This window comes from Vulpes lagopus, chromosome 3, assembly GCF_018345385.1.
Source record: "Vulpes lagopus strain Blue_001 chromosome 3, ASM1834538v1, whole genome shotgun sequence".
NCBI lineage: Eukaryota > Metazoa > Chordata > Mammalia > Carnivora > Canidae > Vulpes > Vulpes lagopus.
In genome coordinates, this window is record NC_054826.1 from 88014744 (window position 1) to 88042615 (window position 27872).

Below are 27872 nucleotides of genomic sequence, written 5' to 3' on the forward strand. Positions count from 1 at the left end.
TGTGCTCTTCCATTTGACCAGACTCCAGCTGTTTGAAGGCAGGACCAAGTCTTACTCAGTTCTCAACTCAATACCTGGTTCATGTTATTTGCTCAGTTAATGTTGATCAAAATGATGAATGAATGTCAAATACTTGTTGCCATGAAATAAATTGTACTAATTATGGGGATGCCTGGGTGAGTCAGTGGTTGGGTGTCTGCCTTTGGCTCAGGAAGGCGCCCTGCGGTCCTGGGATCGAGTCCCACATCGGGTTCCCTGGATGGAGCCTGCTTCTCCCTCTGCCTGTGACTCTGCCTCTCTCTGTGAGTCTCTCATGAATAAATAAATCTTTAAAAATTGTATTAACTAAGTGGTTCTTTGCTTATTTGCTATAAAACTAATGAAGGAAACTCAATACTTGGCTTTCTGTAAATAACACAAATATATATGCATCACGTGTACATAGTAAGAGGGAAAGCTAATAAAACACTCCCAATTGTTGGAAATTTCAGACTGAGGACATGTGACTAGGACAGAGATCACAAGATGTGATGTTTGTGTGGAAAGGTAGGCTTCACAAACTCATTTTGTAAGTAGATCTCAGTAGCTGCTGTGGATCACTCATTCATCCTGATAGGATATGAGCAGGTATTGTAGAAGATAAGAGTTTCTTGATGAATATCTGGAAAATGCTGGCATAAATCTCTACTTGTAAAATTTCTCATTTAATTAAAATGCCATCTCTGGAGGAATAGGAGAAGGGTGATCAAAATGTACAAACTTGGGACACCTGGGTGGCTCAGTGGTGGAGCATCTGCTTTCTGCTCAGGGCATGATCCCGGGGTCCTGGGATCGAGTCCTACATCAGACTCCCTTCGGGGAGCCTGCTTCTCCTCCTGCCTGTGTCTCTGCCTCTCTCTCTGTGTCTCTCATGAATAAATAAATATTTTTTAAAAGGTACAAATTTCCTAGTTCTCATCACAGGAGAAAGAAATTATTTTTCTTTTCTTTTTTGCTTTGTTTTTATGGTATCTATATGAGATGATTGACGCTAACTAAACTTATAGCAGTAATCATTTCACAATATGTGTAAGCTGAATCATTATGCTGTACACCTTACACTTAACACAGTCATGTACGTTAATTGTTTCTCAGTAAAATGGGAAAAAAATAAATAAAATGCTCTCTCACGGTTTAGTGATCCAAGTATCCTCCTTCAAAGTTTATTTTGACTTAGATTAACTTACCTCTTCTTTATTTGTTTGATTTTCAGCTTTCTGTGGTGATATGGCATCTGTTTTGTTTCTACAAGAGAAATTCAGCGCACAGCAGAGTCCTTGATAAATTGGATTGGTTTGATGGTCCTACCTGGAATAGGTATGTAAAATGTCCATATGCTTACCCATTGTTTTGAATCATAAATATGATTCAAAAGAAACCATTACTGTTATTCTTGTTGCTCACTGAGAATGCAGTTTGTTCTGAGGAGTAAAATTCATGTCAGAGATGACTTTGTCTTTATTGCTTAATAGTATATGTTTATAGTATGACTTACAAGGCTCCTAAAGACCCGTTTATTTTTTTTCTCATGTGATAAATACACATTAAGAATACACCCATTCCAGGAAAGAGGGGAAATTTTATGTTCATATGATTCTGAAAATAACAAGATTTATCTACAACTCTGTGGAAATCAAGTATATGAAATATGACCGATCCTCTGGTATATTTGTGAAAGCAATGTCTGTTGTTCAAAGTTCTAACAGACAGGTATGAACTTCCTTTTTCCTGAAAATTCATACAGGCTTAGACAAAACTAAATGCCAAATTATGAACTGAATAACAACGCATGTGAATTAATTAATGATCCTTTGATCTCTGAAGTTTGTGACAATTACTCCTTTGGTGTATATCATGATAGGAACATGGCTTAAAACAAAATGTACAGTGTTTGACAGTTTTATTATATAATGAATTTTCTTGAAGGAAATTCTCTAAAATTAGATTGTTATAAGACATGAGCCCTGTAACTCTTGATTTGATCTAATTCAGACTACTTGGATGACTACTTTGTGGGTGTGTGTGGTATGTTATCACTAAGGGACACTTGATTACAAGATTCATTGCTTTTTGGTATTCAACTTTTAAAATATTACTAGGAATACAGTAGGCTTGTTGAGATGCTCTTACGAATTTACAAAAGTGTTCCATCTGTAATAATTGTGTTTTCAAAGCTAAAACTCTTTAACTACTCCCTACCTCCCCTCAAAAAAAGGTTCTGAAAACCACATTTGGAAGTAGCACAGACCTGAGAGTTAACCAGATATGAGGACTTGGCCTTACCACTTAACCCATTACCTTGGAAGAATTTTTTGTTTCCTTAGGAAGAGTGTTGTCACTTAACTTGTAAGACAGAGGGGGAGAAAATAAATTAATTCAAAATTACAATGTACCAAATACACCAGGTCACCTTTATTCTTAATGAAGGATCAGGTAATTAATGATTGTGTTTTTAAGAGTCTCCAAAGAATCTCACTCCTAAGTTCTGTGAGTCTGAAATCCATAACTAGAGTTTAACTCCCTGATTTAAACAGAATTTGTGGGATCCCTGGGTGGCGCAGCGGTTTAGCACCTGCCTTTGGCCCAGGGCACGATCCTGGACATCCGGGATCGAATCCCACGTCCGGGCTCCGGGTGCATGGAGCCTGCTTCTCCCTCTGCCTGTGTCTCTGCCTCTCTCTCTCTCTCTGTGTGACTATCATAAATAAATAAAAATTAAAAAAAAAAACAAACAGAATTTGCAACTGGCCACCTCTGTATCAGATCTTAGTTTGTTTATTTTTATCATGCTTTGTTTTGTTTTGTGGCCTACACAAAATTGATATGTGTTTATAAAAATTATCAAATCATAAAACCAGGAGAGTTCACATAAAAATCTGGGTTCCCAGTCTTCCTCTGTGGTACTACAGTTTAGCCAGTTACTCACTTAACAAATCTAGTTGCCATACAAGAGAATTCCCTCTTTTTAACCACTCCCTGTCTACCCCATCCAGTTTTTCCATGTTGACCTGGACTCAGTGGTTGTCAACCCTCAGGGTAAGAAGATGCTGGTGTCCAGGTTGTACCCAGGAAATTAAGTCCAAATCTCTGAGAGGAGCTGGGGCTTTGGGATTTTTTAAAGCTCTTCAGATGATTCATAGGTGTAGCTGAGGATTTAAAAGCACTGCTTCAAAATCTTCATTCAATGCAAGTGAATGAGAGTGACATCCATCACTTCCTTGTCTCACCAGCATTCTACAATAGTCCCCCAAATCACCTTCTTGCTTTCTGTTCTAGTCTCCAGTTCATTACCCACCCAACAGCCAGATTGTTTATAAATAGAAAAATATCTATTCAATTCCTGCTTATGCCTCTTCAATAGTAAAATAGATAATGGGTACTGATCATTTATGCTTTGCTTGGATAAATAATCTGAATTGAGGTTTTGTTGAAAGATCAAGTCACTTGAGGCAGTGAGTTTTAGGAGCAAGTGGGAGAAAGGGCATAATAGATGTTGTTGAAGATATCAAGGCATCGCCTCATCAAGCCTCTGGCCAAATCTTCTGCCTTCCTACTCCTCCAGGCAGTGACTGAGAAGCCAGAAGTGTCGACCTGTCCCACAAACCGCTGCCTAATCCACATCTTGGTCTCACACTACCATCAGGAGCAAACAGATTTCATAATTGGTCAGTGACATTATTACGACATTAATTTTATGGCACGGCCACTAAAGTTTATTGAATGTCACTCCTTCATAGTGGCATGATTCACCCAGCAAAATACGATGATATTGGTAAGTTTTTAGGCAGAATAACAGAATTAGGGGCGTGTGTCCGTTGGGTGGGGGGCGGGTGATGGTTATAGCTAGGATCTTTTCTTCTGTAGCTCAGATATATAGGCTTTTCTTTTCACCAGTAAATTATGTAAATTCAGTTATTTATCTGAGCTGTGGTGGAGACATTTTTTTCTCATAATGACTGTAGAGTGACTTTATAGACCACTGTTTCAGCCACCGAAATCTTTCCTTCAGACCTTAAGAACCCTGTAACTATAGATGTTGCACTTCCCATTGGAAGGGAAGAGGATAAGCTGTCATCAAAATGTTTTTGTCAAAAGATACCCTTTGAGAGATAGTGATGCTATTTTAATCAGAGGTTTAAGAGAAATCAATAATTGTAAGCTGCTTTGATGCTGAGTAGAAATTTGGATCTGTGTCAGCACCCCTCACACATGGTGTAATGAACTCTTCTTTCATGCTGTCTTCCACATAGAACTGCAGCATTTCACCACTTACATTATTAAAAAGATCAAGGAGATGCGTGCATTAAGAACATAACAAAAATGTGCGTTTGACATTCAGGTAATGGAGATCGGTAGAGAGGTTCTAAATGTGGTTTCCTAGGGGTTGAATTAATGCCTGCAGTACAGCTCCCTTTATTACCCTCAATTATTTTCATCCATGAAGCTAAAGTGTGTTTGTGGACCTAATTTGCCCAAATAATGTGCCTGCACAGCATTATCTTTCATTTAAGCAAATAGTTGATATTTTAAGCTTTCTCCTAAAGGTTTATTTTGAGGGTAAATGGAGAAAAAAAATAGAGAGGGCATGTATGCACACATGCACACCCGTGCGTAGACATGCACTGAGTATCCCTAGGAATTCGTGACAGGACAGTGCTTATTAATGAAATGCTCATGCATTTCCTTTGGGGATCAGGGAGGCTTGGTCTTGCGTAGAATTCTCTCTGGTGAATAAAGCTGGAATAAGGCCACAGATTCTTTTCATGCCATTTTAGGAATTTCTTTGAAAGGATTCAGGCAGTGATGCTTCCTCTGTTGTAGAGTTTTACATTAGTACAGGCAAAGTTTTTCAAATAGTATAAAACCATTCTTTTTCTAAATTCCTTATATCCCTGAATCTCTGGGTTCTGGACAGGGAAGATTAAAATTTCTATAAAATCTGCCATTTGCCACCATATGGAACAACTATTGAGAGAGAAATTTATAGTGTCTGAAATGAACCTTGGGTTCAGCATACTTCACTTTGCATTTTCTATGACTTTTCATTTGCCACGATGTCTCTTTAAATCAGAGAGGTTCCCTAAAACTAACATACAGTTGCTTTGGATTAATTTTTAAAATCGAATATAAAAGATAAATATATCCTGTGTTTATCATAGGGCAGACACAGTATGGATGCTTGGTAATACTGAGTTCATTACGAATATTTGTCTTATTTTATATTAATACATCAAATGGTTCCAAAACTACACATTTGTCACAGATACTTACTAATGCATCAGACTTTTTCTTATTCCTATCATTCCCCTCGCCAACTTTTGAGAATGAATATTCTAGAACAAAACATATAGTCTTTCAGTATCCTCCATGTTTGGACTCCCCATTACACTTCCATAAATATTTGTGGGATCTGTGGCATGTATAATTCCAATGCATTTTACTCTTAGACACAAGCAAATGAAATGCCAAAGCTAGAAAGTACTTGGCCAGTGAAGTACACACATGAAATAATGAGCAATGAAAATGGTAATTCATCAAATCAGAGACTATATCTGATGTGTTCTGCCAAAGCAGAGAGATGGGCATCATTTTTAAAGGATTTGGACAAAGCCAAAGGGCCAAGAAAGCTAATATTTTGGTTAGCAGCTCATCCTGATTTTATTAAGGCCAGGACCATTTACTTCCTTCCTCTTCACCAGTATTTTCATCTTTAATTTTTTCCCTGCTATGTTGAGGAGATGTTCTGGTCTAAAATCTCCTCGCAGAGGTGCTTTATCTCGAAACTTTGCTAGAGTCATGTGGACAAACATCAGAAGGTAAAATTCTACAGAGTGGCTACAAACACTAGTCTAGTATAGAAAGAGCCACACTAGTGAGCAATTGAGTAGCTTCTGATGCATTCAAATAAAAGCTAGCAAGTATCTGAATCTTTCCCATGTGTCTGTCTACTTATCTGTTAAAATTTCTGTCTTTTCTTGGCAAAGTTAAAGCCCAAAATAAGATGTTAGGCTTTATATTGCTTCACACTTGCATTTTAGAAAAGGAATAGATGGTCCAATTGGATATGATGGTCTTCACAATACTAGAAGCCCTTCATACATGAAGTTATTTTTTTCAGTCGTTGTGCAGATTGACTTTAAAAGTAGATTGCATTTGCCATGGAGTGCCTGGGAAATAAGTAACTTCTTATATTTAGAGTTCTTAAATCATATTCTCATATTGGTGAGACTTTAAAAACAAACCATTTTTCTTTATCAGAATCCTAAAATATGATTGATGATAACTTTGATTACAAGTATTTTGAAATCAAGAACGTCCATACTTAACTTGGCCTTATCGGTGCTCAAACATATTTTTCTTTACATTACTAATTTTCTAAAACATTTTCTTCTTCTATTAACTTGTTTTTATGTATGTATCTGTACTATGCTGTTTTTACCAAAAAAAAGATTTTAGGTGTGTTAGCACAAGAATAAAATAGAATAGTTTTATACAAAATAGAAAATTAGGGGTGGAAAAATATAAATAAAACCAGAGAACCAGAAGAGAAATAAAATATCAGTCACAATGAGGCAAACCCTAGGAACTAGCAGTTGCTACTGTAGATCCTTAGGCTTGCCTCTGAGTTTCCTGGCAGCTAAAGCAAAAGTTAGTTAAGCAATTTTGTTATGTGAAAGAAAAAAAAAAAACTTAAGAAAAGCAAATACTGCCTAGCATTAACATACTCATTAACATAGAAAGAAATTACACACCTGATGGGAGTCAAGGAGTAAGGAGTGTTTATGATGTGGAAGGACCATTGAACTCATATGAAGGATCACAGCAATAGGAACAAGATAGCTATCCTGAACCATAGGTATGGATCTGTTTGTTTATATCTGTTTGTTTATATCTGTAGTCGTGTTTCAGCTGATGGTTGAAAGAAATCCATTGAAGTCAGGATTTTGTATATTGAATTTCATTGGCCTTTTAACCTCAATGGTCTCAGAAGTCTTCATTTTGTCTTCTGCTGCCTACCACTGTCAGCATTAAATTTTTTTAAAGATTTTATTTTAAAGTAACCTCTACACTCCGAGTAGGGCTAAAATCCAGAGCCCTGAGATTAAGAGTCCCCCTACCCCACTGACTGAGCCAGCCAGGTTCCTTTGTCAGCATTAAATTTTGAGATACTTTATGCAATCAAGTTGAAGCTATAGTTTCAGAATTGCTTTCTAGGTTCTCAGGAAAGTGGAAATAATTTTATTGTTTCAAATTCTTTAGTTTATTTCATTTGGCAAAAAAAAAAAATGTGTGCTTGCCTAACACTGTTTTTATTATGTTGACTACTACCAGATATACATGTTTTTTTATTTTGTTACTCTTTAAGCTTTTGGGGGAAAAAAATGAATGTATCTTTATTTTTTTATTTATTTATTCTGATTAGAATCATTGAACAAAGACTAGTAAAGTGCTACTTACTTTCTGAAACAACACCTTCTGGTGTTAATGGCACAAACTGTATGTTGTTGTCCTGCTCTTGAAATCCACCCCATTTTAAATCGTAGGGTCGCCTGGGTGGCTCAGTGGTTGAGGGTGTCCGCCTTCAGCTCAGGGCGTGACCCTGGGGTACTGAGATCGAGCCCTGCATTGAGCTCCCTGCAAGAAGCCTGCTTCTCCCTCTGCCTTACCTATGTCTCTGCTTCTCTCTCTCTGTGCCTCTTATGAATATATAAATACAATTAAAAAAAATCTTCCATCAAATTTCAAATTGCAAATACAATATGAAAATTCTTGCGATCAATTCTCATAGAAGCATGACACACAATTTGATCATTTTAAAAAGAAAAAAAATGGGGTTTTTGGGTGGCTCAGTTGGTTAAGCATCCAATTCTTGATTTCAGTGCAGGTCCTGGTCTCTGGGTCCTAGGATCAAGCCCTGTGTTGGGCTCTATGCTCAGCATGGAGTCTGCTTGAGATTCTCTCTACCTCTACCTCTGCTCCCCTCCCCCCACTTGCATACTTTCTCTCTCTCTTTCCAAAATAACAAATAAATCTTCAAAAAATAAAAAAGGAAAGAAAAGGGAATCAGAAAAAAAATAAATTTAAAAAAGGGAATCAGATATTTTGCAAGCAACATTACATAAAAGATAAAGAGAAATCCCTATGTATGAATTCTGGCCTTAAGAGATCGAAAAGTCTATTTTCTTTTTTTTTTTTTTTTGAAAAGTCTATTTTCAATATGGAAAAACTAATGGAAATAAATCCATAAGAAAGAATGAATCATCAGTAAAACACCCCTCTTCCATGTTAATATATAGCTCATTTCCAAATACTGAGTAATACATACTCATTAATTTAATACAAAGTATTAAAACATCAGGGCAGGTAGAATAAAGTAATGAGTGGCCAATATCTCAAATTTATATTCTTCTTCCACTAGTTACAGTAGTTACCTACTTTGACCATATTCTTTTTTTTCCTAATAGCCTTTCTTTTATAATTTCACTTTGAGCATATTTTTTACTTCTGGTTGCAATGTATGTTCTTCCTATTTAGAATAAGAGATAAATTTGAGAGCCTGTCTCCAAATTGTAAACAAAATGTCAACATGGTGGTACTGAAAGCTGTCTTTCTGGGACATTTTTCCAACTTTAAAGACTATCTTAAATTGATTATTTTAATGCAAAGCAGGTAACACTTGAATATCACCTTTAATCTGTTTGACTATTTCATATTTCCTAGACACTGCTACGGTCCAGTCCCTGTGTAGGACCCCTAGCACGTATCATTGCTTTGGTTATCTGATTTCATCTTCAAAGCAGCCCTGTGAGTTAGATAATATCATCCTCACTTTTCATGTAACTAAAAAAATGTATTACAATAAAGTTGAGTCACCAGTAATTCCCATATCCTAAGAAAGATGACCCATCATAACCAGAACCTTACCTTCTCAGTGCAAAACCCTCATCGTGCACATCAATGCTTCTCATCCGGGATGATTTTGCCCACTGTGGGACATGGGGCAATTTTTGGAGCCATGTTGTTAGTCGCAACGGAGGAGGGGAGCATTCCTGGCATCTAGTAGGCAGAGGTCAGGGATGATGCAAACTTCCTACAATGCACAGGATACCCCTATCACCCAAGTAGTAATTATCTAGACCAAAATGTCCATGGTGCCCAGGTGGAGAAACCCTGCTCTAAAAAGGTGCCTTTGAGTAATTACTATTGAGTAATTAGTGAAAGGACACAGATGTGCATAAGAAAAGAAAGTGTACAGGGAGTGTGAATATTCTGACAGGGACCCTGGAAAGAGTGAGCCTAGAGGCTGCGGGGCTGCAGAAAAGGAGGGAGTGGAAAGCTTTGCTGATGGAGCCTAGAGACACATGTGGAAACCTGTACGAAAGGAAGTTTGTCCCCTTCCTTTAAATACAGGACATGCTATCTCCCCTCGAAAAGGCACACTCTTTTGGGGGAAACAAACTCAGAGGTAGTCCATCTCCATTTTAAGCTCAACTTCTAATATGGGTTGAAATCAATTGCCTGAAAACGGGCTATTCCTCCTTTCATTCATCCCTTCAGACACAACCATCTTGTGCTTCAGCCTCACTGAGCACTTTGCTGGACTTTCATGTTTTTTTCTGTCTGCCTACCCTTTCTGATGCCACAGGGCATGTAAGCTCTAAGAAATGTCCTGACCCACTACATGTTGGGGGCTCTGTCTCACTCCACATCTGCATTTCAGCTGTACCACTCATGGAACCCTAGCCACGAACTAGATAGCTCGATAATTCTAGGAAAGGTACTTAATTTCTCTGAAATTAGATGTCTTTATCTCTAAAAATGAAAATAGTAGTATGTTCTTCCTGGGATTGTAGTGAGGAATAAAGGAGTATCTAACACAAATTGAGTTCTTCTAGATATTCTATGAGGTCCTCAGTTACGTGTCATTTCATTGGCTATCTCAAAAACAAAAACAGGGCAAGGGAGTTGTAACCAGTAGTTCTGTGAATACTGTCTCTGCATTCTGTGTGCTCACCCAAATATACAAACAAAAGCAGTAATAAAAACCTTCTGCTCAAAAAAAAAAAAAAAAAAAAAAACCTTCTGCTCTGCTTCCCCCATAGTCTGGGTCTTGCTAGCTCTCCAAATTGTGTTCTATCTTTGACTCACCCTCCCCCATTATCCTGCATGTCCCCTCATTGCAACTTAATGACTCTAGTGTCTTTTTATTTTTAAAAAAGATTTTATTTCTTCATGAAAGACACAGAAAGAGAGAGAGGGGCAGAGACACAGGCAGAGGGAGAGGCAGGCTCCATGCTGGGAGCCCGATGTGGGACTTGATCCCCGGGTCTCCAGGATCGCGCCCTGGGCTGAAGGCAGCGCTAAACCGCTGAGCCAACCCAGCTGCCCTCTAATGTCCTTTTCAATAATTTCCTCGATTATCTCTGCCACCAGTTTTACCTCACTCCTGTCTTTTCTCAGCATTGATCCCAGAATAATCTGGTTTTTTTTTTCTTTAAGAATTTTTTTATTTATTCATGGGAGACACGGGGGAGAGAGAGAGAGAGAGGCAGAGACAAAGCAGAGGGAGAAGCAGGCTCCATTCAGGGAGCCCCACACGGGACTCGATCTTGGGACTCCAAGATCACGCCCCACTGAAGGCAAGCGCTAATCCGCTGAGCCACCCAGGAATCCCCCGAATAATCTGTTTTTAAGTGAACCACATAATGTTGCCCTTCTACCTTAAAAACTGTTGACTCCCGGATCGAGTCCCACCTCGGTTCCCCACAGGGAGCCTGCTTGTTTCTCTGCCTCTCTCTCTCTTTATCACAAATAATAAATAAATCTAAAACAAAACAAAATAAAACTATTGGCTCCGTGGTGCCTGTAGGCACCAGTCCTACAAACTCACCCTGAAATCACATAGTTTTTTTGCAAGCTCCCTTCCACCAATCCTATATAAGTTTCACTACTCCAGCGTCTTACTGTCTCCTGGGAATTATCTAAACACTGCTTGCACATGCTGCTCTTTCTGCCTGCAGTACACTGACCCCCCCCCCTTAACTTGCCACATGTACATTCATCTCAAAACCCAGATTACATCTCACTTGTTCATTGATGCCTTTCCTCATGCCCTGATCGTCTCCCCCAGGCAGAGGTCAGTTCACCATGCTTTTACCCCAAAACCCTTCCTTCTTAGTCACCCAGCACTTACCACCCTGTATTATAGCTTCTTGATGTCCTTGATCATTGCCCCTTCATACTGTGAGTTCTTTGAGGAATGGGACCCCCATCATTTCATCATAGTATTCTAGTGGCAGTACAAAGTGGCCACTACATAAATGCTTTATTGTTGAATAAATGCTAAGTGATCCATGAATCTCTCTTGACTTATTATTCCCTTGCAGCTAGGGAAGTGATGCAATAAATTAATTTGCTCAACATTCTGGAGCATCCAAAAAGATTAGCAGTGTTTCATTAACTTGAGCTTTTACCCTCCCATTATTTTTCAGTTGGGAAGAAATTCAGATAGAGAAAAATATAATGTACCTACCTCCTAAGACATTAACACCTTTTATAAGATGTATTGTCATTCAATTTCTTCATAATTATTAACTTAAATCCTTAGTGCTCGCTTTGGCAGTTCATTTACTAACATAAGTAGTTGGGGAAAATTTAAGATATTATCTTGATCTCTCAAGAAAAAATGCTGTCCCTTATGGTCAGAGGTCATCCATTCATTCAGTAGATTTGTGTTATTGTCTAATTTGTGCCAGATTACCTAGAACATTATTATTCTATTAATACTATATTTTAATAATCATAGTAATTTTTTGAAAATTAATGAGATGTAAAAAGTGTCCTCTAATGCCCAAGAATAATTAATTGACTCACTTATGCTTAGAAAATATCTACAAGTTTTATATTTGATCTAGGGCTTTAAATTTATTTGTTCATAAACTCCTAATGGAAGATAATGTTACCTTTATATCATGGGGTTCAAAGATTATTGGTCACTGTGCTTCATGGGCAGGAATATTCCGGAACAACAACATCATGCAATATTGTTATTACAACATGGTCTTTCTGAGTAAATTAGATCGTAGAAATGCTTAGATATACTTTTAAAAAATCAGTTCAGTACATAGTTAAAGCCATTCCTTTTACATTTCATTGAACAAATATAACAAGTTTGTGGTCTTCATATCACAAAATCAGAAAAAAACCTGCCTTTACCAAGATAAATATGACATATTTTAACCAGGTGCACTCAAGAACAAAATATACTATATATAGAATTTACTATATAAGTATATTCTTATCACCATCAAATACTGTTATGAATGCATTATGCCATACTGGATGTTTTACAATTATGAACAAGACTCTGCTTTTAAGGTAGTTGCCAGTCAGAAAAAAAAAATTAGTTATGATACCTTCTTTTATTTTTTTAATATGTCAGTGTTCTTCATCAAACTATTTGAAGAAGGGACTAATATAAATCTGTTAGTGTATAATATTGTATATAATTAGTGTATTATATATTGTTTTATATTATTGTTTATTACCATATATGTTATCATATATACATATATGTATTTCTCACTAACTTAGAAGCATTGTTATGGTTTTTTCCCAAAAAATATTTTACCATACTGGTATTCAACACAAATTTGATGACTATTTTTTAACTTTATTCAAACTGCAGTATCAATACAAAATTTAATGTTTTATATGCTCTATATTTTAATGCTAAGACTATTCAAGTCCACTAAGTGCATATTTGCATTAGTACATATTTATTTGTATATGTTCTTCTTCGTTTGAGTCTAACAATATTGTATGTCAGTGTATCAATGATTTAGAAAGTACTTCCATATAAGCAGTAAGTAGCATGGTGTAGTGGTTATGGGCATAAACTTGTACCCAGCAGCTCTGGGCCAATGGAGTCGCCTTGTTTCCTGACTTATCTTAGCCACTGCTTTCCCAGTAATCCAGCCCACCTTACAGAGAGATTGAAGATTCCATGAAATGAGGTATATAAAGGGCTTTCTCCATGCCTTTGCAGGTTAGGGTTCAGAGAAGAGTGATTTTAATTTAAACCTCACAAAGGCCTTTAGTAGTTCAACCTTAGGGGCTCCTGGGTGGCTCAGTCAGTTAAGAATCTGCCTTTGGCTCAGGTCATGATCCCAGGGTCCTAGGCCAGAGGCCCACACTGGGCTCCCTACTCAGTGGGGAATCTCCTTCTCCCTCTGCCCCTCTCCCTGGCTCATTCTCTCTCTCTCTATCTCTCGAATAAATAAAATCTTTTTTTTTAATTTTTTTTAAAAAACAGCTCAATTTTATGTCAAAAGGAGGGATAGAGGGGGAAAGGCCATGTGCAAAGCAATAGGGAAGTTATCTGAATGTAAGTCAGGCAGCTCTGGAGCGCCAGAATGAAGGCTTCCTTCATGCCCATTCACAGGGACTCCAGCCCTGAGGTCCTGGTGGGCCAGAGGGATCTTTGCATCTTCGATGCTCTGAAACTCCAGAAGTTCCAGAAACATTGGGTAATAATGCATTTAAAGAAAAATTTGACACTTTAGTGAATTTAGTGAATTCCTATGGGGAATTCAAGTCAGGGATGATCACAGAGAGTCTTCAAGCCACAGGAGTATAGCAAAAAGAAAGTAATCTTTTTGGTGAAGCTGTGCTGCTTTCACATCCCAAGGGCAAAAATCCTGTCTTAATTGGTATGAGAGTGCCTGGCACAGACACTCGATATATATTTGTTTAATAACTGAACAAATGGGTGAACTTGAATAACTAGAACTAGAGTGTTAAGAAAAACATTTTCAAGTTTTAAGAAATTGTTATTGTTATTATTATTATTATTATTATTATTATTATTCACTAACACTTTGGAAATAATATATGCCTTTAGGATAGTTTTATTCACCTTAGGTCTCATTGTGTTCTTTTCTGTATTCAATCTAAAATTCTTTCCTTAATTTTTTTCTTTTCCTTTTCTTGCTTATAAATGACTGGACTTTGTCTTCTCAATATTTTTAAAATATTTATCTTCTTCTTAACATCCCTAATGAAATAAAACTTTGTTGATGTGTACTAAATGAAAAGAAAGTCAAGACATAGTTGTTTGTTTTGTTTTGTACATAATATGTAACACAGATTAACAGACAAAGTGCTGATAGTGGTACTTTTGAGGTACCTATGTTAGGGAGGTGAAAGAATGATACTTAAGGAATACCAAGACTTTCAAAAACACAGATGTTTCTAAAGTCCTTTAAATCATTTTGTGTCCTTAGGATAGTTAAGTCCTTGAACTGCAGTCTTATTTATTCTCTTGTCTTGGTTATTAGAAATATATCACTTCATTCCCAATATTACAAATTCATCATTGAACATCACAATTCCAGATTTAACTCAAAAACCATGGGAAGCTCTGGCTGACTCAGTAGGAAGGGTGTGCGACTCTTGATCTTGGGGTTTTGAGTTTGAGTGTAATGGTTACTTAAAAAATAAAATCTTTTTATTTATTTATTATTATTTTTTAAAGATTTTATTTATTTACTCATAAGAGACACACAGAGAGAGAGGCAGAGACATAGGCAGAGAGAGAAGCAGGCTCCTCGAGGATATCCCGATGTGGGACTCAATCCCAGGACGAGGATCACACCCTGAGCCAAAGGCAGATGCTCAACTGCTGAGCCACCCAGGTGTCCCAAAAATAAAATCTTTTTTAAAAAGGATTTAACTCAAAAACCAAAGGTTGAAGATAATAATTAAAAGATATTCTGGAAGATGATAGATAATAGATAGATAGATAGATAGATAGATAGATAGATAGATAGATGATAGATAATTATTCCTGGTTTGTTTTAGAATAATGTAAACCTCTTTAATTCTCTCCACAGTGTTTTTTTATAACAAGTACAATGAAAATATGATCTGCTTGAAATGCTGCTAATTTGTTTTGTTGAAAAACACAGAGTGAGATTTTTTCAGTTAATTTTTCTTCAGAAGAGGATTCTAATTGAAGTGTCACAAATTTAAGATGCAGGAGGAATGATGAGTAATAAAATATTAGTGGGACCAAGCGTTGCCTTAGCTTAGAACACTTCTTTGTGTACAGAAAGATTTACATTCAGACATAGGCTAAGTAAACATTTCCATAAAAGGGTGATAAGAACATGAATACAAATGTAAATTTCTCTGATTAGAATTTTTTTAAAAGTAAGAGTGAAAAGAATTGTAAAGGGCAGCCCAAGTGGTTCAGGGGTTTTAGCACCGCCTTCAGCCCAGGGTGTGATCCTGGAGACCCAGGATCAAGTCCCAGGATCAAGTCCCACGGTGGGCTCCCTGCGTGGAGCCTGCTTCTCCCTCCACCTGTGTCTCTGCCTCTCTCTCTCTCTCTCTCTCTCTCTCTCTCTCTCGCTGTGTGTGTGTGTGTGTGTGTGTGTGTGTCTCTTGAATAAATAAAAATCTTAAAAGAAAAAAGAAAAAAGCCCTGTAGAAAGCAGGGCTTATTTATTAGATTTTTGATAATGCTGCACATTACCACCCCAAATATAAAATTATTTTGTATTTCGGATGTCCTATACTTCACCAACTTTGCACTGTGTCTTCAGAGAGCGTATGTTTCCTCTTTCTGAGAGATTCTAAAACTAAGAGATCCTTAGACACCAAGACTGACAGAGAATAAAACAAAAAGCTGTGCCTTTTTGGAGGTCATGGTACAGATGGAGGCAGATAGAAACTACAGAGATACACATGCAAATGTTGAGTGTCTAAGGAGATCCGTCTTAATAAGCATATTTGGGCCACAAAGAATCTTGGCAGGAAAGGGGTGTGGCACAATGTTCTTTTATTTGTTTGTTAGGATTTTACCTATTCATTCATGAGAGGCACAGAGAGAGAGAGGCAGAGACACAGGCAGAGGGAGAATCAGGCTCCTTGCAGGGAGCCTGATGCAGGACTCAATCCCAAGACACCAGGATAATGACCTGAGCCAAAGGCAAATGCCAACCACTGAGCCACCCAGGCATCCCCACAGTGTTCTTTTAAAGACAGGGTTCAAAAAATCCCTTTTAGTAAGGCCACATTGGAAAAGAGACCAGAAGAAGCCAGGGCAAGGGACCAGCATCAGCAAAGGTCCTGAGGTAGGAGTATGCTTGAGGTGTTGAGGAGAGGCAGAGAGGAGCCAAGAGACTGGGATAGAGAGTAGGATAACTGTGAAAATGGCATCAAATCAGAAATTGATGGAAGAGGAGCAGATCATTGCAAGGCCAAGTAGACTACTGCAGGACCTTGAATTCTAGACGAAATGACCTGGGAAGCCTTTAGAAGATTTTGAGCGAAGGAGTGATGTAATCTAAGGATTTTGTAGAAAGATCATTCTGGCTTTCCTGTGATGGAGGAAGGGTTGCAATCCATCAATAATGTAGAGGAGTGTGAGAAGTAGACATGAACATTTCTCCTCCTTGCACAGCCATGCCCAGTTGTAAGGAAGGTCTCCATGTGACCAGCTAAGAGTCTGAGGGGAGGCAAGAACATGGAGAGTGGATATAAATGTGCAAAGGGCAGTTTCGGTGTCATTCACAGTAGTAGCACATGGGTTACGAAGTCTAAGTTTGTGGAGGAGAAGTCGTGAGTTAGGGTTTGAACATGTAAAATACTGGGTGCTTAGATGAACTCCAAATGGAATATTTGGGAGGGGCACATGGGAGTTGTCTGGTTGGAGAAGATTTGGGGTTCTTTTATATTGTTATATATCAATTCAAGCCGTGGAAACAAAAGTTTGTAAAGTGAAAAATACAAGCACCATAGGGATGTCAATGCTTCTAAGCATGATTCTAGAACATATTCAAAGGGTCACCTCATCTTCAGAGGGAGAGTAGGTGTTGGTAGGTGGAATTTTTTTTGTCTTCATTTCTCTTTTCCTTTTTTGCTCTAACATCCAGAATGCCATGGATTTTCATTCCAATTTGCCTCTCCAACTTAATGTGAGAGCAAGTTTTAGGACATATAATACTTGAAATTATTTTTTTCTTTTTTTAATACTTGAAATTCTTAAGCATATCCCAGCAGGACAAAATAATCACCAAAAGAAGGGGCTATATTAACGTAAATTGAGCATATTTCATGCAAAAGTACTTTTTCATCTTATGGGGGGGGGGGATCACTTAAAAATAATTAAATAATTAAATAATTATTAAATAATTAATAAATTAATTAATAATTAATTATTAAAAATAATCAAATAATAAATTAATAATTTATTATTAAAATAATTGAATAATTATTAATTAATAAATTAATTAATAATTAATTAAAATAATTAAATAATTTTCTCAAAAATTACCCCTTACATGGAAATTCATGGTTAATTGTTTTTCTGGCTGCTTTGGGAAAGAATCATCATTTAAGAGTTGCATATGGTTGTTTGTATTAGTATTCCTAAAAATTCATAATGTTTGTGTGATCTGTAGTGCCTGGTAATTTTTTTATTTTATTTTATTTTTAATTTTTATTTATTTACGATATTTACACAGAGAGAGAGCTAGAGAGAGGCAGAGACATAGGCAGAGGGAGAAGCAGGCTCCATGCACCAGGAGCCCGACGTGGGACTCGATCCCCCGTCTCCAGGATCGTGCCCTGAGCCAAAGGCAGGCGCTAAACCGCTGCGCCACCCAGGGATCCCCCCTGGTAATTTTTATTTTATTTTATTTTTTTTTATTTTTTTTTTTTTTAATTTTTATTTATTTATGATAGTCACAGAGAGAGAGAGAGGCAGAGACACAGGTGGAGGGAGAAGCAGGCTCCATGCACCGGGAGCCTGATATGGGATTCGATCCCGGGTCTCCAGGATCGCGCCCTGGGCCAAAGGCAGGCGCCAAACCGCTGCGCCACCCAGGGATCCCCCCCCTGGTAATTTTTAAATATATATTTATCTCTGTTTCATCGGCTTGTAACAAAATACCTAAGCACATATACATATAGCTATATAGCTATGTATATAGTAATTCAAGAGAAAGGAATCCAGAGTGTTGATAACAAGCTCTAAAGTATCAGAAGTTGAATTAATTACGTTGTTTGGACACTAGCGAAGAGCAGCAGAAAGCAGAAACCTCTGGTTGGTGAATGGCTCTAGATGAGACCAAAGGAGCTAAACAACCAGTATCACTCAAGAAAATTTGCCAGGGACACCTGGGTGGCTCAGCCGTTGAATGGTCTGGTCTGCATTCAGCCCAGGTCATGATCCTGGGGTCCCGGGATTGAGTCCCACATCAAGCTCCCCGAAAGGAGCCTGCTTCTCCCTCTGCCTGTGTCTCTGCCTCTCTCTCCGTGTCTCTCATAAATAAACAAAATCTTTTCGTAAAAAAAAAAAAAAAAAAAAAAAAGGAACTCTCAAAGGGGAGCACCACGGTGGCTCAGTGTGTTAAGCGTCTGCCTTCAACTCTGGTCCTGGGATTGAGCCTCATGGTGGGCTCCCTGTTCAGCAGGCTGCTCAGCAGGGAGTCGGCTTCTCCTTCTCCCTCTGCTCATGGCTCATGGCCTCTCTCTCTCAAATAAATAAATAAAATCTTAAAAAAAAAAAAAAACTTTCAAATGACTTGCTTCTAAGAGTAATTTTTTTTTAATGTTGTGGATATGCCCTGTGTTTGCTTAAAGGATTTTACCTTAACTCAACATGTTGTTACAAAAATTTCCTGGCTCTTATCAAAAGAAAAAGAAAAAGAAAATATTTTAAAGGTCAGAGGCTACAGACTTTTCATCATTTAGCCAAGAGACATAGATAATGTCGTCCATGTATTTGTTTGATTTAAATAAAATTTCAGCTTGAGGGAGTAACTATTGCTCAGTTATCTGAAGGTGGATGAAAGTGACATTAAGCCGTGTTCCTCATGTGAACCTGGGGAATCTCATCATATAGTAATTCATCCATTTTAAGTTTTAAATATTGTTGCTAGGGATAAAATAATCAATCATAATTTTAAATAAACTCTAAATGTTTTAAATTGTATTCACCTTTTCTGTTCAGTCATGCTGACATCTCCTAATTTGGATGTGCACAGGACTAGTGGACTGAATGGTTCTCTCTGTATTTTGTTGTGAAATACGATGTTCACTTTTAGACTCAGAGCTTCCAGCTCCCCATGGCACATCATTTGAGGATTTTCCCCTAAGACCAAGTGTCTAGAAAGATCAGTTATGAAAATATACAATCAAATGGTACTTGTCTCAATGTTTTAAGGATCCTGAGGGAAGAGACCATGGGGGATGGAAGTACCTCAAAATGAATTAGTGACCTGAGATGTTACCAGCATCTTATGTCAGTTCCCCCAAGGCTAATTTCCTGGAATCTGCTCCAGGTTCTTTCTCTTGAGTCTGAAAGGTGGTCTGTCTCTTAGGTATCTTGAGCAAATATATATCTTTGAGATAAATGTTCAGACACTGGAATCCATCAAGCAAGGGGAAAAAAAATGGGACACTGTCTTTTGAAGAAATCTGCCTTGTTTATGGTGCCATTCATCTTCCAGAGCATTTTGCATATGCTCGGGCCAAGTGACTCTATAGAGAATATAGTATGCCTATGGAGTTGAAGAGAATTAGGGTTTCAGAATCAACACTCTGAAATTTGAACTCTGGTTAGAGGCCATCTTCAAAATAATTTCAAATAATTAATAATAATTCAAAATAATTGAAGGCCTCCAGTTAGTTACAATTTTGAAAGACAAAATAAGACAAAAAGAGACAAATTAAGAATTGGCAATTGAGGGGCTCCCCCGGTGGTGCAGCGGTTTAGCACCGCCTGCAGCCCGGGGTCTGATCCTGGAGACCCAGGATCGAGTCCCTCGTCGGGCTCCCTGCATGGAGCCTGCTTCTCCCTCTGCCTGTGTCTCTGCCTCTCTCTCTCTCTCTCTCTCTCTCTCTCTCTCTCTGAATAAAAAAAAAAAAAAAAAAAAAGAATTGGCAGTTGAGGTGGGCTAAGAACTGTTGTGCCTCTGGCAATGTTGCTAGCTATTTTCAAAAATAACCGGGTAATCCTGTTGTTAGGCTCCTCCCTGCAGAGACCTTAATGAGTACATTGGTTCCATAACTCAAGAGAAGCATGGAGAATTTGAAAAGGAATTAAAGGATAATCACAAGGATGAGTAATGGAAGAAAAAGTAGGAGCCGTTAAGAAAACCAAAGAGCTTCTCAAGAAGGACTTAAATGCATGGACAGCTTCTGGAGAGGAGATGGTGATTCTGTCTTATTCTTTCTGCACAACCAAACAGACAGTAGCTGGGCATGGGGGCTTTTACACTGCAGGATGGAAAATTATTTCTTGACAGTGAAACGGAAATAGCAAGGGAGGGAGGGCATTAAAAGACTGTAAAGTTTAATTGTTCAAAGAATTGGAGTTTAGAGATGTGTTTTCATCTATTTGCTTGGGCTCCAGTAAGTTCTACCCTCAGATTGACTCCTTAGTCTTTTCTAACCATTTCTGTGAATTTCTTCATTGCTCCAGAAATATACATCTTCAGTGTATTTAGGAGTAGGAAACCAGATCATCAGAGAATATGCAACATTTGCAGTACTGCTGTGCATTTGTGCAAACTTCTATTTGCCCGGTGTTTTCTTTACTTAATTTTGTAAGAAAAGTATTGTGATTGTTACTATCAGGTCTGTATACAATCCTGGCCGGCTAGACCAAAACAGAAACCACTTCCTTTTTGGTCACAAAGCTACAATAACTTTTGAGAGCACCAAATTCATGTGTGAAGCCTTACCCCTCAATGCGATTTTATTTGGAGATAGGGCTTTTAGGAGGGAATTAAGGTTACATGAGATCATAAGGATGGGTCCTAATCCCAGAGGTTTGGTGACCTTATAGAAAAGAAACAAACAAACAAACAAAACAGGGGTGCCTGATTGGCTTAGTGGTTGAGTAGTTTGGCTCAGATCATGATCTCAGGATCCTGGAATGGAGTCCCACATGGGCTCCCACAGGGAGCCTACTTCTCCCTCTGCCTGTGTCTCTGCTTCTCTCTCTGTATCTGTCATGAATAAATACATAAAAATAATAATAATAAAAAAAAGTAGCCCTCACCTACTCGATCCTCCCACCAAGAATCAAATCTTCTAAAACCTTCATCTTGGTCTTCTCTAACCCCCAGAACTGTGAGCTCTCTGTATTTTTGAACCACCCAGTCTGTAGCATTTGGTTATGGTAATCTGAGTAGACTAATAAAAGGAATGCTTGCTGCTTGACTATCATAATCTCATTTATCTCAAGCTGGCTTTAATTAGCAGAAAGGTTAGAAATTAGACAGTACTGTTCTCATAAGTATATCCATAGAGGTGAAGGGCAGGGGTAGTTGTGGTAGTGGGGACGAGAGGAGGATGGTAGGATAAGAAAGGCTCAAGGCATGTCCACCTTCAGCTGTTTCTCATTAGAGTGAAAACAGACTTGGGTTATGCCATACGTGGAAAGTGCCAGAACACTCTTTAAATCAGACCTCTTTAGTGCTTTAGTGAACAGATCAGGAGATAAACTTAACAGGGCTTCCTTTGATTTGATGCACAGTGGGATTATTTTTCCAATATAAATAAAAGCTGGGTTAGCCTCTGGCCAATATATAAATGACAGTAAGCTATGCTACAGAAAGATGATTTTCAATTCCTTTTCACATAGCAATAACTTATATATTAGATACCGTGTATTAGGATATAGTGAGCTTTACGTTATTTGTATGGTAAACAAGTTTCAGATCTATGTCATTTAAGAGAATTAAGGACAAAAGTCAAAATTTAATGAGACAGGAATTACATATCAAAAGCAAATAAGACTGTGGTTGGCAGCTGAAGACTTTGATAAGTTGCCTACTCCCAGTACAATAGGAATTTAGCCAAGAAAGGCATCATTACAAATAACTCAAAGAAGATAAAGATACTGAACTTAGGCATGTTTTCTTTTAGAACATCACCACTGTTTAAAACATTTTGTTCTTACATTTGTATATTCATACAATAACAACAATTGCTCAGTAAACATCTTACATGAAGGAGTGAATGCTCAGAATAAAAGACCAACATGAGAGATAGATATTAATCTAAGTACAGACTCACAGATTTGTTATAGAAGCTTGTAATTAAATGTCTTAATGATCCTCATTGGATTCAGTATGATCTGGCAAATTTAGAAAATCATCACGCCTAGAATACACTGAGCCATAGGAATTTCTAAGGGTTTTACAATTATTAATTCCTGTTTTCCACATAGTGTTCCTCTTTGAAGTGGATGTTATGATCATCACGCCCATTTTTCAGACAGAGTAGTTAAGGCTAAAAATATTGTTTGCATAAGTCACAAGGTAGGAGCTGAGCCCCATCAATCTGGGTGTACAGTACTTCCAGTCTCTACTGCCTCTCAGCACTTCTGGTCTGCATGCACTCCATACAACCTCAATCATGAGCTTCTCTACCTCTCAGATGTGTTTTAATTATAAAGAATTAGATCAGTATGGAACCAAAAACTTATGGATACAATGAGGATAATTTAACATTGTCTTAAGATGTGAAGTCACACAATGCATGCAAGATCTGCTTTCATTTTCCACCAGGCACATGGAAGTGCTCCTGGGTCAGTAAGAGCAAGGCACAAATCATTTGTCACAGGTTATAGGAAGAGCTCAGCCAAATCAGGCATATGATGATGTCTCTGCTTCCACATATCTTATGTAAATGAGCCATCCAAGTTCTGAATCTTTAAAAGGAGGTGTGAGATGTTTCAAGAAATAAGAAAAGGTCTTTGACATTATTGGGCAAAGTGCTTATGGAATGTAAATTTGTTCTTGCTTGTGGAAGTAAGTTTGTGGTTTGTTTTTGTTTGTTTGTTTTTTCTTTTTCCGGTTGATGTTAAAGGGTGGAGACTGCCCTCTCTCTGTTTGAAAAATAATTTATTTTATTTCATATTTACCTTGAGACTCTGGGCTTAAAAATCAAAAGAATTAAAAGGTTCCATTCTCCTGCACATTAATGAGCATATAAAAATGGATACTGAAGAATAAACTCTGAGTCATTTGTATTTTATTTTTTTTTTAATTTTTATCTATTTATGATAGTCACACACAGAGAGAGAGAGAGAGAGAGAGAGAGGCAGAGACATAGGCAGAGGGAGAAGCAGGCTCCATGCACCGGGAGCCCGACGTGGGACTCGATCCCGGGTCTCCAGGATCACGCCCTGGGCCAAAGGCAGGCGCCAAACTGCTGCGCCACCCAGGGATCCTCATTTGTATTTTAATACATTTAATATCCTAGAATTATCACACTAATTTTGATCTGCATCATGTATGAAAAAAGTTATCCTTTATTTTAGTAATAATATGTATATCTAATTTTAATAAAAACTTCCATACTTCTTTTTTACTTCTTTGAGTTTTATATCTATTTTTCATTGACATCTATATGGCAGAGCAAAAAACAACCCACCCAAAAAACAAAAAAAGATCATAGAAATGACAATGTGGGTAAAATTGGAGTTGATTATTAAAGAATATTTCTATTTTATTTGGGGAAATTATTCATATTTTATATATCTTACATTATACAATGCTGACAAAATGAATTACTATTTTTTGATGGTTGTTAATTTTTTTTTAATTTTTATTTATTTATGATAGTCACACAGAGAGAGAGAGAGAGAGGCAGAGACACAGGCAGAGGGAGAAGCAGGCTCCATGCACCAGGAGCCTGACCTGGGATTCGATCCCGGGTGTCCAGGATCGTGCCCTGGGCCAAAGGCAGGCGCCAAACCGCTGCGCCACCCAGGGATCCCTATTTTTTGATGGTTGTTAATTAGAAAAATTTAGTTTATAGCTTTGACATGTTGGCACACTGATATTACATATTTTTTTATCTTAATTTCATTAGAAATCTGGGAGATCTTGAGGGACCAATAACTAAAATCATTGCCTTTTCTGTGGTAAACTACAGTCTTAACATGCAAATTACATGTAAAACATTAAAGGTTTTTGTGCATGTTATAAGCTATAGTATTAGAAACTCAAACTTTGGCTCTAAAAGTTTTTTAAGCTATTATGAAGGTTATATGAAATCACTTTTTCTCCCAGAGTAATAATATCTAGAGGAAATGAAAAGGAAAGAATATTCACTTAGAAAATTATTTTTAAGAACCAGAGAAAAAATTTTCATTGCCCCTGAATTATTTCAGGTTTACTATTCTGTAATTGGATCTTGAACTACAGTTACACATTTAACTTTAGTTGTTTGGGGAATATTCTAGAAAATATGCACAATTCATATGCCTTGGTTACCTCAGAATTATTTATCGTGATTTCTGTTTTCTTTTCTAATGAATGGATTACCTCTGTAGTCATCATAACATATGATAAATGTTACCTCTAAATTCAGCATCTTCGCCATCTTTTCCGTTTATGCACTACCATTCTTTCTTAAGACTACTATTTGTAACACACAGATTGTGTAGACCATCTTTACCAAGTAAAGTACTAGAAAATACATATCTGGATTTGAAGCCAAAAGACATGATTTCTGGGCCTGAGTTTGCTATTTTCTGAAATGTCTAGCGTTGAGTAAGACACTTAAACTCCCTAAACTCCAGGTTCTGCCTTATTAAAATAAAGATGATACCTTTGCTGGGGCTGGAATTAAAATCTTTTTTTTTTAAGATTTTATTTATTTATTCATGAAAGACACAGAGAGACAGAAGCAGAGACACAGAGAGACAGAAGAGACATGCGGAGGGAGAAGTAGGCTCCATGAAGGAAGCCCCATGTGGAACTCAATCCCAGACCGTGGGATTATGCCCTGAGCCAAAGGCAGATGCTCAACCACTGAGTCACCCAGGCATCGCTGAAATAAAAATCTTATGTCAAAATATAAGTGCTATATCTTATAAACTGTAAAGTAATATAAAAATGCAAACTCTTAGAAAAATAGAGCAATCAAAACCCAAAACCAGTAGAAGGTAGAAGATAATAAAGATTAGAGCAGGAATAAACAAAATAGAAGCTAAAAAATGGAAGAGATCAATGAAACCAGCAGTTGGTTCTTTGAAAAGATCATTGAAATTGATAACTCTTTAATGAGACTCATCAAAAAAGAGAGAGATGACCCCAATAAAAAAAAAACAGAAATAAAAGAAGAGAAATAACAACCAACCCCACAGAAATAAAAAGGATTGGAAGATATAATATAAAATGTATAACCTCCCCAAACCAGGAACCCAAATCAGAAAGAAATAGAAAATTTGAACAAACTGAGTACCAGCAATGAAATAGAATCAGTAATCAAAAAACTCCCAACACGGGACGCCTGGGTGGCTCAGCGGTTGAGCACTTGCCTTTGGCTCAGGGCGTGATCCCAGATTTCTGGGATAGAGTCCCACATCAGCCTCGTTGCCTGGAGCTTGCTTCTCCCTCTGCCTGTGTCTCTGCCTCTCTTTCTGTGTTTCTCATGAATGAATAAGTAAAATCTTTAAAAAAGAAAAAAACCTCCCAACAAACAAAAGTTCAGGACCAGATAGATGGCTTCACAGGTAAATTCTACCAAACATTTAAATTAGAGTTAGAACACATTCTTTTCAAACTATCCAAAAAAATAGAAAAGGAAGGAAATCTTCCAAATTCATTCTGAGTCCAGCGTTACTGTGGTACTAAAACCAAAGACACTATGAAAAAAAGAGAGCTACAGGCCAATATCTCATACAAAGTACAAAATTCCTTCATAATAGAAACACTCAATAAAATAGGTTTAGAGAGAGTATACCTCAACATAATAAAGGCCATATATAGAAAATCTACATCTAATATCATACTCAATGGTGAAAACCAAGAGCTTTACCCCCTAAGATCAAGACAAGGATGTCCACACTTACCATTTTTATATTCAACATAGTATTGGAAGTCTTAGCCACAGCAATCAGACAACAAAATGATTTAAAAGATTGATATGGAGGAAGTAAAACTTTCCTTATTTGCAGATGTCATGATACTATACAGAAAATCCAAAAGACACCATCAAAAAACAACTAAAAGTGATCAATGAATTCAGTAAGGTTGCAGGACATAAAATTAATGTACAGAAATGCATTACATTTCTATATAATAATAATGAAGTAGTAAAAAAAGAATTAAAAAAAAAAAGTCCCATTTAAAATTGCACCAAAAAGGGACGCCTGGATGGCTCAGTGGTTGAACGTCTGCTTTTGGCTCAGGGTGTGATCCTGGAGTCCTGGGATCGAGTCCACATCAGGCTCCCTTCATGGAGCCTGCTTCTCCCTCTGCCTGTGTATCTGCCTCTCTCTCTGTCACCCATTAATAAATAAATAAAATCTTAAAAAAAAAAGAACTATTCTATGATCCAATAATTGCACTACTAGTTATTTCCCTAAAGTAAAAAAACAAACAAACAAACAAACAAAAAAACCATGAATTCGAAAAGATATGTTCACCCCTATGTTTATTGCAGCATTATTTACAATAGCCAAGATATGAAAGCAACCCAACTGTCCATGGATAGATGAATGGATAAAGAAGAGGTGGTGTATGGAATATTACTCAGCCATAAAAAGGTTGAAATATTGCTATTTGCAATAACATGGATGGAGGGTATAATCCTAAGTAAAATGAGTCAATCAGAGAAAGACAAATACCATGTGATTTCACTAATAGGTGGAATTTAAGAAACAAAACAAACCAACAAAGAAAAAAAACACAAACCAAAAACCTCTGCCTCTCTCTCTGTGTGCCTCCCATGAATAAATAAATAAAATCTTAAAAAAAAAACCTATAAAAATAAATAAAATTGTACCAAAAATCAAAAAAATAGCTAGGAGTAAACTTAACCAAGGGATTATATAAAACTTGTATTCTGAGAACAATAAAACACTGATGAAGGAAATTGAAGATAACCCAAATAAACAGAAAGGCATTCCATGCTCCCAGTATTGGTAGAACCAATATTGTCGAAATGTCTATACCACCCAAAGCAATCTACAGATGCAATGTGATCCCTATCAAAATACCAGTAGCATTTTTTCACAGAACTAGGACAAATAATCCTAAAATTTGTATGGAACCACAAAAGACCCCAAATAGCCAAAGCAATATTGAAAAAGAAGAATAAACCTGGAGGTACCACAACCCCAAATTTCAAGACATACTACAAAGCTGTAGCATCACAACAATATGGTACTGGCACAAAACTAGACACATAGATCAATGGAACAGATTAGAGGACTCAGAAATAAACCCATGATTGTACGCTCAATTAATCTTTGATAAAGATTAAAAAGATTTCATTCTTGAAAAAGAATAAAACTGGACATGATACACAAAGATAAACTCAAAATGGATTAAGGACCTAAATGTGAGACCTAAAACCATAAAAATCCTAGAAGAGAGCACAACAGTAATTTCTCTGATGTAGGCCATAGCAACTTTTTTCTAGCTATCTCTCCTGAGGCAAGGGAAACAAAAGCAAAAATAAACTGTTGATACTACATCAAGATAAAAAGCTTCTGCACAGCAAAGGAAACAATCAACAAAACTAAAAAGTCAGCCTCCTGAATGGGAGACTATATTTACAAAGAACATACCTGACAAAGGGTTGGTATTCAATGTATATAAAGAATATAAACAACTCAACACCCCCCCAAAATTTTTATTTAAATTGGGCAGATGACACGAACAGACATTTCTCCAAAGGAGGCATAGAGATGACCTACAGACACATGAAAAGGTGCTCAACGTCACTCATCATCAGGGAAATATAAAACCTCAAGTTATTACCTCACACTTACCAGAATGAAAAAAATCAAAAAC

At 37.2% G+C, this 27872-nt stretch overlaps 1 protein-coding gene across 13 annotated transcripts in view; it reads left to right on the top strand.

Moving 5' to 3' along the window:
- The window catches only part of CHRM3 (cholinergic receptor muscarinic 3), a 504026-nt gene that overhangs the window by 257458 nt on the left and 218696 nt on the right, over positions 1-27872 (top strand). For 9 of the 13 annotated variants that reach the window (XM_041747550.1, XM_041747554.1, XM_041747545.1 and 6 more), the window contains 2 exons: positions 1253-1356; positions 3602-3811. The gene's annotated coding sequence lies outside the window, so the exon portion shown is untranslated. The remainder of the gene's footprint in view (positions 1-1252; positions 1357-3601; positions 3812-27872) is intronic. The other 4 variants (XM_041747548.1, XM_041747549.1, XM_041747544.1 and 1 more) reach the window with 1 other exon arrangement.